The sequence below is a fragment of the Lithobates pipiens genome, unplaced genomic scaffold (genome assembly GCF_037356315.1).
Source record: "Lithobates pipiens isolate NorthernLeopardFrog02 unplaced genomic scaffold, aLitPip1_a1.2 Scaffold_19, whole genome shotgun sequence".
NCBI lineage: Eukaryota > Metazoa > Chordata > Amphibia > Anura > Ranidae > Lithobates > Lithobates pipiens.
This window is the reverse complement of record NW_027507764.1, coordinates 158,110,174-158,122,660: the sequence shown is the minus strand read 5'-3', so window position 1 is coordinate 158,122,660 and position 12,487 is coordinate 158,110,174. Positions and strand designations below refer to the sequence as shown.

At 40.7% G+C, this 12,487-nt stretch overlaps 1 protein-coding gene across 4 annotated transcripts in view; it reads right to left on the bottom strand.

Moving 5' to 3' along the window:
• The window catches only part of RARB (retinoic acid receptor beta), a 1,106,099-nt gene that overhangs the window by 1,079,888 nt on the left and 13,724 nt on the right, over positions 1 to 12,487 (bottom strand). The window contains exon 1 of one of the 4 annotated variants that reach the window (XM_077491426.1): positions 6,934 to 7,009. The exons of the other annotated variants lie outside the window; for them this stretch is intronic. The gene's annotated coding sequence lies outside the window, so the exon portion shown is untranslated. Of the gene's footprint in view, positions 1 to 6,933; positions 7,010 to 12,487 lie in introns of those variants that run through there. 4 annotated transcript variants of the gene reach the window in all.

Here is a 12,487-nt window from a genome sequence, read left to right as displayed (position 1 = left end):
GAGTTCCGGCAGTAGGGCGGGTGTCGTAATTGACGATGGATTTACATTGGGGGACACTGTTTTTTCCTTTTTTAATAAAGGAATTGCTTTTGACACTTACTTTTTGACACTTTTTTGGTGAATGGGTAGGTGTACTATGTACCCCATACTCATTCACATAGGGGGAGGGGCTGGGATCTGGAGGGCCCCCTTCTTAAAGGGGGCTTCCAGATTCTGATAAGAACCTTATCCATGGAGCCCCACAACCACAGCCCAGGGTCGTGAGGAAGAGACCTTTGTCCCCATCAAAATGGGGACAATGTGCTTTGGGTTTGTGGCCTGGTACGGTTCAGAAGTTAAGGGCCCACTCACTCATCTCTTCCCTTTCCTGACCTGCTAGGCTACATGCTAAGGGTCTGGTATGTTTTTTTTTACCGGCAAAGGCTTATTTTATTTATTCAGCTGGCAGCGGGAAATCCCATTACCAGCTGATGACTCATTAGTTGTTAGGGATGCTGCGGCTAGCTTCTCGGCCCCGCTCCTTAACAACCAGTTTTTACTGCACCCTGATTGGGCAAAGCTTTTCCCAATCAGGGCACAGAATGCACAGTGCAGCGTACAGTGCATTGCAGGGTGTTCAACAGGGCGAACATCTGCCGAACAACCCTGCAAATTTGGGTGTTCTCTGAACATAACGAACAGCCAATGTTCGGCCCAAACTCATGCTGGGGCTGAAATCTTACACTCAATCTTCGGATATGTTTTTAAAAGTCTCTTGGAAAAGTTACTATGGATTCCTGCTAATTAAGCTTGTCAGCCAAGGCACAAACTGGAGTTTTCTCAGTCACTTGCCAAGGTGAGCTGCATACATTTCAATTACCTGTTCATCTGCTGATACTCTTACATGCAACCCGCATGTATTTTATTTTCTAATACTTATAAAAATAATAAAACTATTGATACTAAACCTATAGTATATTAATAAAGCATTGCTAAATACTGTATGCTCAAACAAGTTATAAAAGCATTTTGGGTGTGAATAAGGAAATTTAAGCCTGGACAAAGAAAGGCAAATATTCAAATTAGTAAAGCAAAATAAATGAAGGGACTTGTAAACTTATACCACATTAAAGAATAAAATATTGAGATAAGCTCCTGGCGGAATAATGAGATCTGTGGCTCTAAAATAAAGTACACATGGGTCAATAATGAACAAGCGCAAACTGTCACATTTAACTGTTTTCAGTATCATAGATGTTGCTGTAATTGATTGCAGCTTAATAATTTTTGTTATTCAGGATTGGCAAGCATCCATATTATTATGGACAACCTGCAACGGAAATAGAAAAATTCAAAGTTCATTAAAAACTACTGAAGCCACGGCATATACCTGGTTGAAGCGTCTCTCTAAGTTATTCCAATTCCATCTCTTTTCATTTCTCTAGGATCCTATGCATGCCCATTTTCTGCAGAGGATTCAGTGACTCACATGTAACATCCTTTCATTTGGCTACATAATGTTACAAAGCAGGTTTTTAAAGAGATCCTGTTGCCGATTTACAGATTTAAAAAAAAAAAATGTGCATTTTGGGGTTGATTTACTAAAACTGAAGAATGCAAAAACTGGTGCAGCTCTGCATAGAAAGCAATCAGCTTCCAGTTTTTATTGTCAAAACTTAAACTGAACAAGCTGAAGTTATAAGATGATTGGCTACCATGCACAGCTGCACCAGTAACTGAGTGCTCCACTTTTAGTAACCCCCCCCTCTATACTAACCTGCCCCATCACCTGCTTCTTAGATCTTTTCTCTGATCTTCCATCTTCCTATCCTGGAGCGGTGGATGGATCCACACAATGTTGTAGTGGACCAAGTAACAGACACATCTGGAAATGTTGAGATTCTGCTGAAAACTGTAAATCCTGAGCAAACTAGAAAAGAGGAACTTATTTCCTTCTTTTTTTTTTTTTTTTTTTTTACTCTGTATCTATCCTCTTTTTTTGTATCTTTTATGTAAATCTACTCTTGTTGTCTACTTACTTTTTTTCCAAGGTTTCTATTATGAACCATGTTGTTCCAAGCTCATAATCCCCAGGGGATACCATCTGTAGTTGGGTTTGTAACCTGCCTCCACTCTCAGCAGGAGTCTAGCACAAGCTCACAGATCTGTAATGCTTGATTAACATTTTACTCTTCTTTTACTTATTGTAAAAAGCCCAATGATGTGACCTTCATAATGTGCCCGGTTCTAGGTTCTTGTACCTGTCCACAGTAGCGGTCAATGGTTCTTCTTTATCTTCTTAATTTGTGTTTGCACTGTTGCCTTTCCAGCTGTTTATTTTTCAAAATTTAAAGTAAAACTTCATTTACTGCAGGAAGTACTGCCTATTGTCTTCTACCCCTCTCTACTGCATGTATTGCATGTTTCTGGGGGGGAGCATGTATCTAGTTTTGAAAGGTACCCTAGGCAATCCAAGCAGAAGTTTGGTCCCCTTTCACTGCCTGCAACCTCTTGGGACCCATAACAAGTCCCAGGAGGCTGTGGGATCATTGACAGAGAGCAGCAGGGCACAAGCATGATGTGCTTGTATTTTTACCGCTCCTCCACCACTGCTCCCTATTGAAATCAATGGGGCAGTGCTACAAAACCGCCGGCAAAACGCTGCGGCGTATTGCGGGCGGTTTTAACCCTTTCTCGGCTGCTAGCGGGGGATAAAAGTGCCCCACTAGCGGCCGAAATGCGCCGTAGATCCTACGGTAAAACACCGCTAAAAATAGCGCCGTTTTACCGGTGGCGCAGTGTGAAAGCCCTCTAAAAGTCAGCAGCTACAGTTTTTATAGCTGCTGACTTATATTTATTTATTTTTTCAACTGAAGCTCCCCTTTAAATAAAAAATGAAAAAAGTGAATCTGGCAATAACACATATGGGTATAAACCGTCTTCTTTTGACGTTTTTTTTATAATTATTGTTAAAACAGTGAGGCTGATTTACTAAAACTGGAGAATGCAAAATCTGGTGCATCTCTGCATAGAAACCAATCTGCTCCCAGGTTTTTTGTCAAAGCTTAATTGAACAAGCTGAAGTTAGAAACCGATTGGCTACCATGCACAGCTGCACTAGATTTTGCTAATTTTCTAGTTTTAGTGAATTATACCATTTGAAATCATTACATACATTTATATGAGTTTAGAAGTGTCCTATGAAGGCCCTAGAATGCATGTCAATGCCAGTGTGAATAGGGCCTAACTAGTTCATACCGTATAGAAAATAAAACAAGCTTTACTTTTACATACACTTTAGGACTCGATCACACCAGCAGCCATGACATAATGACATTTCATTCATCCTTATGCACTTCAGTGTGTTGCAATGAGGTATAGTGTGTCGCGATTCAGTGTAGTGTGTTGCAACATGCTGTGCTCAAAAAAAGTAAAATGTCCTTTTTTAGCACACAACACTGCAGTGCAGTGGTGAGAACGGAACCCATAGGATACAAACTGCCTTGTCAATGCACTGGGATTGCATTGGGCAAGGCTGCTCAGCACACGTTATGTAATATGGTCCTTAAAGTTCAAAATTATCACGTGTCTCTTGTTCCAATTTAAACACGCATACTTACACTCTCTTTCTATAAAAATGTATCTTCTTCCTAGCACTCCAGTACTTCTTCCCATGCCAGCTCCCTGCACTGCCAATCTCTTCAAAGAGCAGTGTCAAGACAAGAGATTTGGGTGCCAGGTTCTAGTGACTCCCCTCTATGCCCTTGTAAGATTTAGCAGCCGGTGCAGTAGATACATGGCATCATGGGTGGTGTGACCTGGCTCAATCGGGGTTGCCACCTAGCCAGTACAAATGTGACTTGTTGCCAATGTTAATAAAAATGATCATAGTGCAGAACTTTTCCCCAGATAAAGTGGCAAACCTAGGCACAATGCAACTTTTCCTGGATTAAAAATAGGAGTCCTGGGCAAGTAGAATACATTCTACCTATCTTAATTTTTAATTAAATGGATTGCCTATTAAACAAGAATAAACCAAAAATGATACTTTCTGCAACTGTATTGTAGTTAACCACAATGTTTGGTAATGATTTATCGCATATTGTGGTTTGTTGCAACGCAGGTGTGCTTTGAAGGTGCAATTTATTCAAAATGGATGGCACAGCGGCACACCAACACATGGGGCATGAAGTACTATATGGTTACATAGTTAGTCTGGTTAAAAAAAAGACAGTCCATCTAGTTTAACCGCTATACACCATTTTACCAAAAGTATTGGGGCGCCTGCCTTTACACGCACATGAACTTTAATGGCATCCCAGTCTTAGTCTGTAGGGTTCAATATTGAGTTGGCCCACTCTTTACAGCTATAACAGCTTCAACTCTTCTGGGAAGGTTGTCAACAAGGTTTAGGAGTGTGTCTATGGGAATGTTTGACCTTCCAGAAGCACATTTGTGAGGCCAGGCACTGATGTGGATGAGAAGGCCTGGCTCGCAGTCTCCGCTCTAATTCACCCCAAAGATATTCTATTGGGTTGAGGTCAGAACTCTGTGCAGGCTAGTCAAATTCCACCACCCCAAACTTGCTCATTCATGTCTTTATGGACCTTATTTGTGCACTGGCGTGCAGTCATGTTGGAAAAGAAAGGGGCCATCCCCAAACTGGTCCCACAAAGTTGGGAGTGTGAAATTGTCCAGAATGTCTTGGTATGCTGATGTCTTAAGAGTTTCCTTCACTGGAACTAAGGGGCCAAGCCCAATCCCTGAAAAACAACCCCACACCATAATCCCCCTCCACCAAATGATTTGGACCAGTGCACAAAGCAAGGTCCATAAAGACATGGGTAAGTGAGTTTGGGGTGGAAGCACTTGACTGGCCTGCACAGAGTCCTGACCTCAATCCGATAGAACACGTTTGGGATGAATTAGAACAGAGACTGTGAGACAAATCTTCTCCTCCACATCAGTGCTTGACACACAGAGTTGAAGCTGTTATAGCGGTAAGGGGCAGGCCAATTCAATATTGAACCCTACGGACTAAGAAAGGGATGCCATTAAAGTTCATGTGCATGTAAAGGCAGGTGTCCCAATACTTTTGGTAATATAGTGTATATGATTTCAACCAATTCTGTGAATCACAGTGAAGTGATATGGACATGCCCTTGGAAATCTATCTCTGTTAAACCAAATTAAAGCTAGTTATACATAGTCTGATTTTGTTCTGGATTGATCCGTCAGAGCAAAAAAAAAAAAGATTGTCACCACGTATGTGCTATGAAATTATACATGACTTCATTTAAAGTGGTTGTAAAGACAAAAGGTTTTTTTTATTTTACAGGCATACCCCACCTTTAAGTACACAATGGGGTTTATTTACTAAAGCTGGAAAGTGCAAAATCAGACTCACTTCTGCATAGAAACCAATGAGCTTCCAGGTTTTATTACCAAAGCTTAATGAAACAAGCTGGGGTTAGAAGCTCATTGGTTTCTATGCAGAAGTGAGCTTGATTTTGCTCTTTACAGCTTTAGTAAATAAACCCCATTGTGTACTTAAAAGTGGGGTATGCCTGTAATGCATTCTGTACATTAAGATAAAACTCCTTCTGTGTGCAGCCCCCCCATTCTTACCTGAGGTCCATCTAGATCAGAGGTCTCAAACTGGTGGCCCTCCAGCTGTTGAAAAACTACAACTCCCATGAGGCAATGCAAGGCGGACAGTTACAAGCATGACTCCCTCAGGCAGAGGCATGATGGGACTTGTAGTTCCGCAACAGCTGGAGGGCCACCAGTTTGAGACCCCTGATCTAGATCTAGCGTTGTTGCACAAGAGACTTGGCTTTCCAGGACTCTCTTCCACATTAGCTGAGATAGCAGCGCGGTGCCATTGGTTCCCACTGCTGTCAATCAAAGTCAGTGAGCCAACGAGGAGAGAAAGGGGGTGGGACCAGGCTGTGGCTCTGTGTCTGAATGGACACAGGGAGCTGTGGCTCGGCTCAGGTGCCCCCATAGCAAGCTGCTTGCTGTGGGGGCACTCAACATGAGGGAGGGGCCAGGAGCACCGAAGAGGAACCTGAGCAGAGGAGGATCTGGGCTGCTCTGTGCAAAACCAACTGCACAGAGCAGGTAAGTATAACATGTTTGTTATTTTTAAAGAAAAACAAAACAAGACTTTAGTATCACTTTAAGACTCGATGTAAAGCCTATATATCATGAACATGCTGATAAATGTTGTCAATCCGAAAGAGGAAATCCGAAACAAAGTCTGTTGTTTATTTATTTTTCTTTGTCCCTGAATGCTAATCTGGCATATGCAAGAGGCCTTATAGTTTCCATGGCTCTAGCTGCATGCCACATATACTAGGTTTTAAATGTCCTCTATTTGTCCGAACTGAAGAGGTATGAAGCAGGAGAAAAAGCCTCAGCTCCCATAATGCGAGAACTGAGCAATTCCTAAAATAAAGAAAGCCCCATCATACGCAGCATTCACTGGAGCCCATATTGTCTTGCAGGTACATTGTGTATTCTGAAGCCTTGCACCAGACTCATTACTGTGTTTGTAGTTTAAGAGAATGAAGGTAATACATTCTGTCACAGCAGAGGAAGCCAGCGATGTTAATTATTACCCATGCCCAATATCGTGCCCTGCTCGCCACCGCAAATACAAAATTAAAGCTCTAATGTGTCAAAGATTAACCAAATATGCCATATTCTAATAATTGAATCCTGCACTTAATTTAATCTCAAGAGTCTGTCTCTTCGGTCTAAAAAATGTTTAATGTTGTACACTCATCCAACCCGGATAAAAGAAGTAAAACACATATTTCAGAAGAGAAAATAAACCAAAAAAAATTAACATTCATGCCATGCAGGTTTGCGCATCACTTCTTGACTGTTCTGAAGGTCCACGTGACACAATCGGATTAGGCTAAAACAAAAAAAATGTAGATAAATTACCATTTTTGATCTGGGTCGATTTGATCCTCTTTTCCCTGCACAGTTCATCTGCTTTGCCTTTCATTGCATAACAAACATATTCCGAACTCCCAAATGGGCAAAAGGGATAGAAAGGATTCTCTCGTATTCAGAGAGGGATGTACGCCTCTCAGACAAAAAAAAAAAAAAAGTCTTCAAAGGGCTTAGGCAGGGGCTGCCTGAAGCTGATCTGATTCGCTCTGTGTCTATTTAAAGATATTATTAAAGGGATAGTTTAGATCTCACCGGTTTATCTAATAATATATTTTGTTGTTTCGGCCTCTTTGCCTTTTCTCTACCCAGAAAATGTTTAGCGCCAGGACGGTATGTTAAGTTAGGAAGAACGCTGCATACATTTTATCTAGCCATTAATTCGAACGATGGTAAACAGAATTATAAAGGCAGATAATAAACAGAAAATGAGGTTATTCTGCAGCACTGTGCTTGTCAGAGTTCTGAGCATAGTTTAGTGTTTCTATTCATGACTTTATATTACCAAATTACTCCCTGATGATGTCTCAGATGTGCTTTTGTCTGCAAATGAGAAAGCATAAAATACCAAGACATTAACGTTAAATTACAATCGTTAATGATGTAAATACGAAAATAATTACTCTATCATACCATCAATTGCTTTATGTTCATTACAGACGATCCTTTAAGGCCTTAATTTTCTTGTTATAACACTTTTCTCTATTTTTAGCTGATTATTTTATAGCCGCACAACAGTACTTTAGCACTGTTCAGCAGTTACACAATTCATTTAATTCTGTTTAAAGGTTCATTGAAACTTCATTTGAGCGATGTATAGACGGCAAAGCATTAAGGGTAGGTGTTCTACTTCGCTGCTAACAAGCAGGACACCGCACAATGGGAGAAGTCAATGAGAAATGCGCACTCAGCAGTAATGTTAGAAATACTCGCTGTGTTAAAGGCAAACACAATGGGTAGAAAGCGAAAAAAGAAAACTTTACGTTTTTAGATAAACTAGGAAAATATGTAGCTACTGACTTGATTACTGGTGGCTCAACACCAATGTTTGTTCATCTGGATGAAGCATAATTATTGATGAAAAGCTGTGTTTTTTTTTTATCATTCTCAAAATGTGTCTCAGAAAGTACCCCAGCCTTTTGTTTTATTTAATCAAGCATTTTATGTTGTCTTGTGCACATTTACAGCTTAAAATGCTTGGCAGGTTTAGTTTCGCTTTCCATAACATATCTGCAGACCAACCGAGGCTTCAGTTGGCCTCAGCACTGCTGTGACAGGGGGAGAGAGTGCAGATTTCATGAGCAATACAGTAGAACCACGCTTGTAGCCATTATGAGGGCACATTCAACCTACCATCCATCCTAGCACATACGTAGGATGGCGCTGATCAATAATGCCGTGTACACACGATCAGAATTCTCGTCGGAAAAAGCTCTGATGGTTTTCCCGACGGAATTCCGATGGAATTCGGCTCAAGCTGTCTTGCCTACACACGGTCACATCAAATTCTAATCATTTATAACGTAGTGACCTACAACACGTATGACATGACTATAAAAAGGAAGTTCAATAGCCAGTAGCCAATAGCTTCTGTCGCGCAATTGAATCTGAGCATGCGTGATTTTTGGCGTGTCGGAATTGCATACACATGATCGGAATTACCGATAGAAAGTTTTTCCCTCTGTAAAATTGAGAACATGCTATCAATTTTTGGCTGGCGGAAATTCGGACAGCTAAATTCCGGTGGAGCATACACACGGTCGCATTTTCCGATGAAAAGCTCTCATCGGTTTTTTTCTGGCCGGAATTCAGATTGTGTGTACGCGGCATAAGAATGCTAGTTATTTGGCAAGGCTTTGGGGAAGACACCCTACAGGTGTATCATTTTAACCCCTTGATGCCGACGTCACATAAATATGTGGCCCCACTGGATTGGGCTTTTTTTCCGTGGGGCCACATATTTGCATTCCTTCCTTTGTGGTGAGAGCCCACCACACGGCTCTCTCCCAGCACAGAGACTGGGGTCTCACTGTGAGCCCCGGGCCCCGTACTAACGATCGGGACTCGGAACTCGTTTGCTGTGATGAGTAGGGTCACAGGTTCCAGGGCCTGTCCTGAAAGTCTGGGGAGGGGGTGGACGTGGCCTTCTGGCTTAGTTCGCCCTCTTCCCTAGGGTTGGGGTCTCCCTTCGGGGAGCCTCACCTAGTATTTGGGTGGGTCTGTTTCGGCAGACCTTCCAAAGAACGGGGTCTGCCTGCTTTCGGCCAGAAAGACCAAGTTTTAAGTGTCCTTGTCCCTGTCAGAAGCCTAACGCCCCGGGGGATTCATGACAAGGCCCTCTGATTTTAGAGGGCTTGTGTACCCGTCTGCACTTTTTTGTGTCACTCTTTATGTGTGTGCAAATTTTTTATGCACCGGGTGAGTTTTTGAGTGTCGGGTCACCTGATCGCTGTGATAGCCCCTGATTGGCTATCACAGTGATCACTCACTTTGAAGCCCGCCCCGTGTTTTCTGTCACTTAGAATGAATGAGAAGGGTACATTGTATCTTTCTCTGTCCTTGCAAAGAGAGAAAAAAAAAAGTGCATGTAGAAAATAAAATAAATAATAATAAAAAAATAAAATAAAAAAGGTTTGATCAAGGTCAGAGTCGGCATTTTTTGGACAGTTTTTATTTAATCAATATCAGTTAGTGTCAGTGTGTTTTAGCTAGGGTAACAAAGAAAGAAAGATGCACACTATTGTTTCTGGGTTGTACTAAGGGTGCGAACAACACATTACATACACATATGTGGTATGGCTGTGATCGTTAGGAGCAGGAGAATTTATTTTGAAATATACAGCTAAATAAAAAAAAATAAAAAAAGATTTTTCTTTTATTATTTTGGGCCAGTTTTCCTTTGATAATAATTTACCACCAGATGAAAGTCCAATTTGTCCTGAAGAAAAACAAGGTATAATCCACCAGGATGCACAAAGCAGCAGTTGTGATATACTGTATAAGGTTTTACTAACACATGTCAAAGTCGAAAATTTGGGCTTAGGCATTAAGATTTGTTTTACCCTTAGGCACAAATGGGTTAAGGAAGCTGAATTTCTCAAAAATGCACCATGATTTCTAACCAACTGGGGCCCCTTGACTAAACTGCATTTTTTTTAATTGCCTAGCATCAGCTATATTTTTTCATGTTAAGTAACAAGTTAGTATAAGAATTATTAACATTTCTTATCTCTCATATAGATCTTGATACACTCTCTGACAAAGGGGACGGCATCAGCTTTGCTTTTTTTTATTGACTTCCCCTAAATAACATGCAGTACAGGACTTAGAGGCTGAGTAGACCCTGAATGAAGCCTTAACAAAGATAAAAATATGTTTCACAACGAAAAAAAAAACTATATAATGGAGGTGTCCATTTATTGGCAAATTATAAACAGAGTAAAATCATTTTCGACCATATCTACTTAACTATACACGCAGCTGATGTCCTTCAAGGTCAACAGGTATCTCCTGATATAAAATCAATATCAGTGTATGCAGTTTTCAGACCACTTTGGATTGTGTATGTATTTCATTTGAACACTCATACCCTTCACATCGGTGAGTGGCTCTGTCTCTTGCACATAGCTAAGAAGTTCAAACATCGGCCAATCCACCCTGCCTGTATATGCCAAGTGCAGTTTTGAGCTTACAGGGCAACAGTACGGGCACAAAATTTTTAAGACAGGGAAGTATTTTAGTCCTAAGATTCTACTTTTATATATTTTTTTTGCCTTTTATCTACCAACATTCATTTGCAATATTATGCAGGAAAAATAACAGAAAATTAAAGAAAAACATCAATACAACCCAGTCAATTTCAAAAGACATACAACCTAAGTATTGATGTATATCATTTCTTACATCTTTATATGTTGTATATGAATTTATTCATAACAATAAAAACTGCTTATTACCCAACCTTTTTTATATTTATATGCTAGTATATTAGAAGAGACTATGTTATAGTACATGTCTTTGTCACACAGCTTTTATATTTTTAGTAATCCGGTACTATTTTATTTTAAATTTGTTTCATTGTTTTTAGTTGACTTGAGCTGACTTCAATAATAAGAAGAGCCAGTAAGATTGTAATCCTATTTATTGGTACATCAGAGTGACAATAAAACAAGTTGACGCGTTTCAGAAATAGCCTTATGCCCCGTACACACGAGCGGACTTTTCAACATCCAAAGTCCGAAGGACCGAGTCCGTCAGACTATCCGATCGTGTGTGGGCTGCAACGGACTTTTGATTCACCAAAGTCTGACGGACTTTAGAAATGAAGCATGCTTCAAATTTTCCCGAAGGAACTCCGCCGGACCCGGTCCCCTTCGAAAACTCCGCTCGTGTGTATGCTACTCCGACGGACTAAAACCGACGCTAGGGCAGCTATTGGCTACTGGCTATGAACTTCCTTATTCGAGTCGGGTCGTACGTCATCACGTTCGAATCTGTCGGAGTTTAGTGTGATCGTGTGTGGCCAAGTCCGTTCGGCCGAAAAGTCTGTCAGAACTCCGGCGGAACTCCTTTGGAAGTCTGTCGGACATAAGTCCTCTCGTGTGTACGGGGCATTAGTCGTAGCTAGTTTGAAACAGATATGGCAAGATATATGTATATACTCACATACACAGGTTAGTGTCACTGAAAATTTGCATATTTAATTGATACCACCAATCATTCAAGTGGTGAGTGACTACACCTGTTTTCAGCCAGCAAGAGAAAGGGGAGAGGAAAGGAATATAAAAATTGTTGAGCCTAAAGAGAAGTGTGTAAAAATGCTACATGAGATGTTAGAACGTCATTATTCCAAAGGAAAAATGTATTCCTTAGAAGAAAGTGAAAGTGTAGACTAATATTCAAATAAATAAAATACTTTGTGGTAGTAACACAACGTAGAGTCAAGATTTATGGTAGGATAAAAAAATATATACCTATATACATTTATGACAGGATTAAAAAAAAAAAAAAATATATATATATATATATATATATATATGTATATATAAGCACAAGCACAGAAGGAACCCACTAAGAGCTCTCAGCCCTTGTGCACACGGTCGGACATTCCGACAACAAAATCCATCGGATTTTGTCTGACGGATTTTGTCCGAAACTGGTGTTGCATACACACGGTTGTCGGAAAACACAAGTTGTTGGAAAATCCGATCGTTCAGAACGTGATGAGGTTATTTAGTTACGACGGGACTAAGTTCAGGCTAGTAGCCAATAGCTTTGGTCTAGGAATTTGATCTGAGCATGCGTGGCACTTTGTCTGATCGGAATTCTCTACAAACGATAGGACAAAGTTGTTGTCAAAATTTTTTATAGCCCAGCTCTAAAACTTTGTTGGTCGGATATTCCAACAGAAACAGTCCGATGGAGCCCACACACGGTCGGATTATCTGACAACACGGTCCGGTCGGACAATTTCCGTCGGAATATCCGACCATGTGTACAAGGGCTCAGAGAAAGGGGCAAAATCTAAAGCAGGATGGGATAGGAT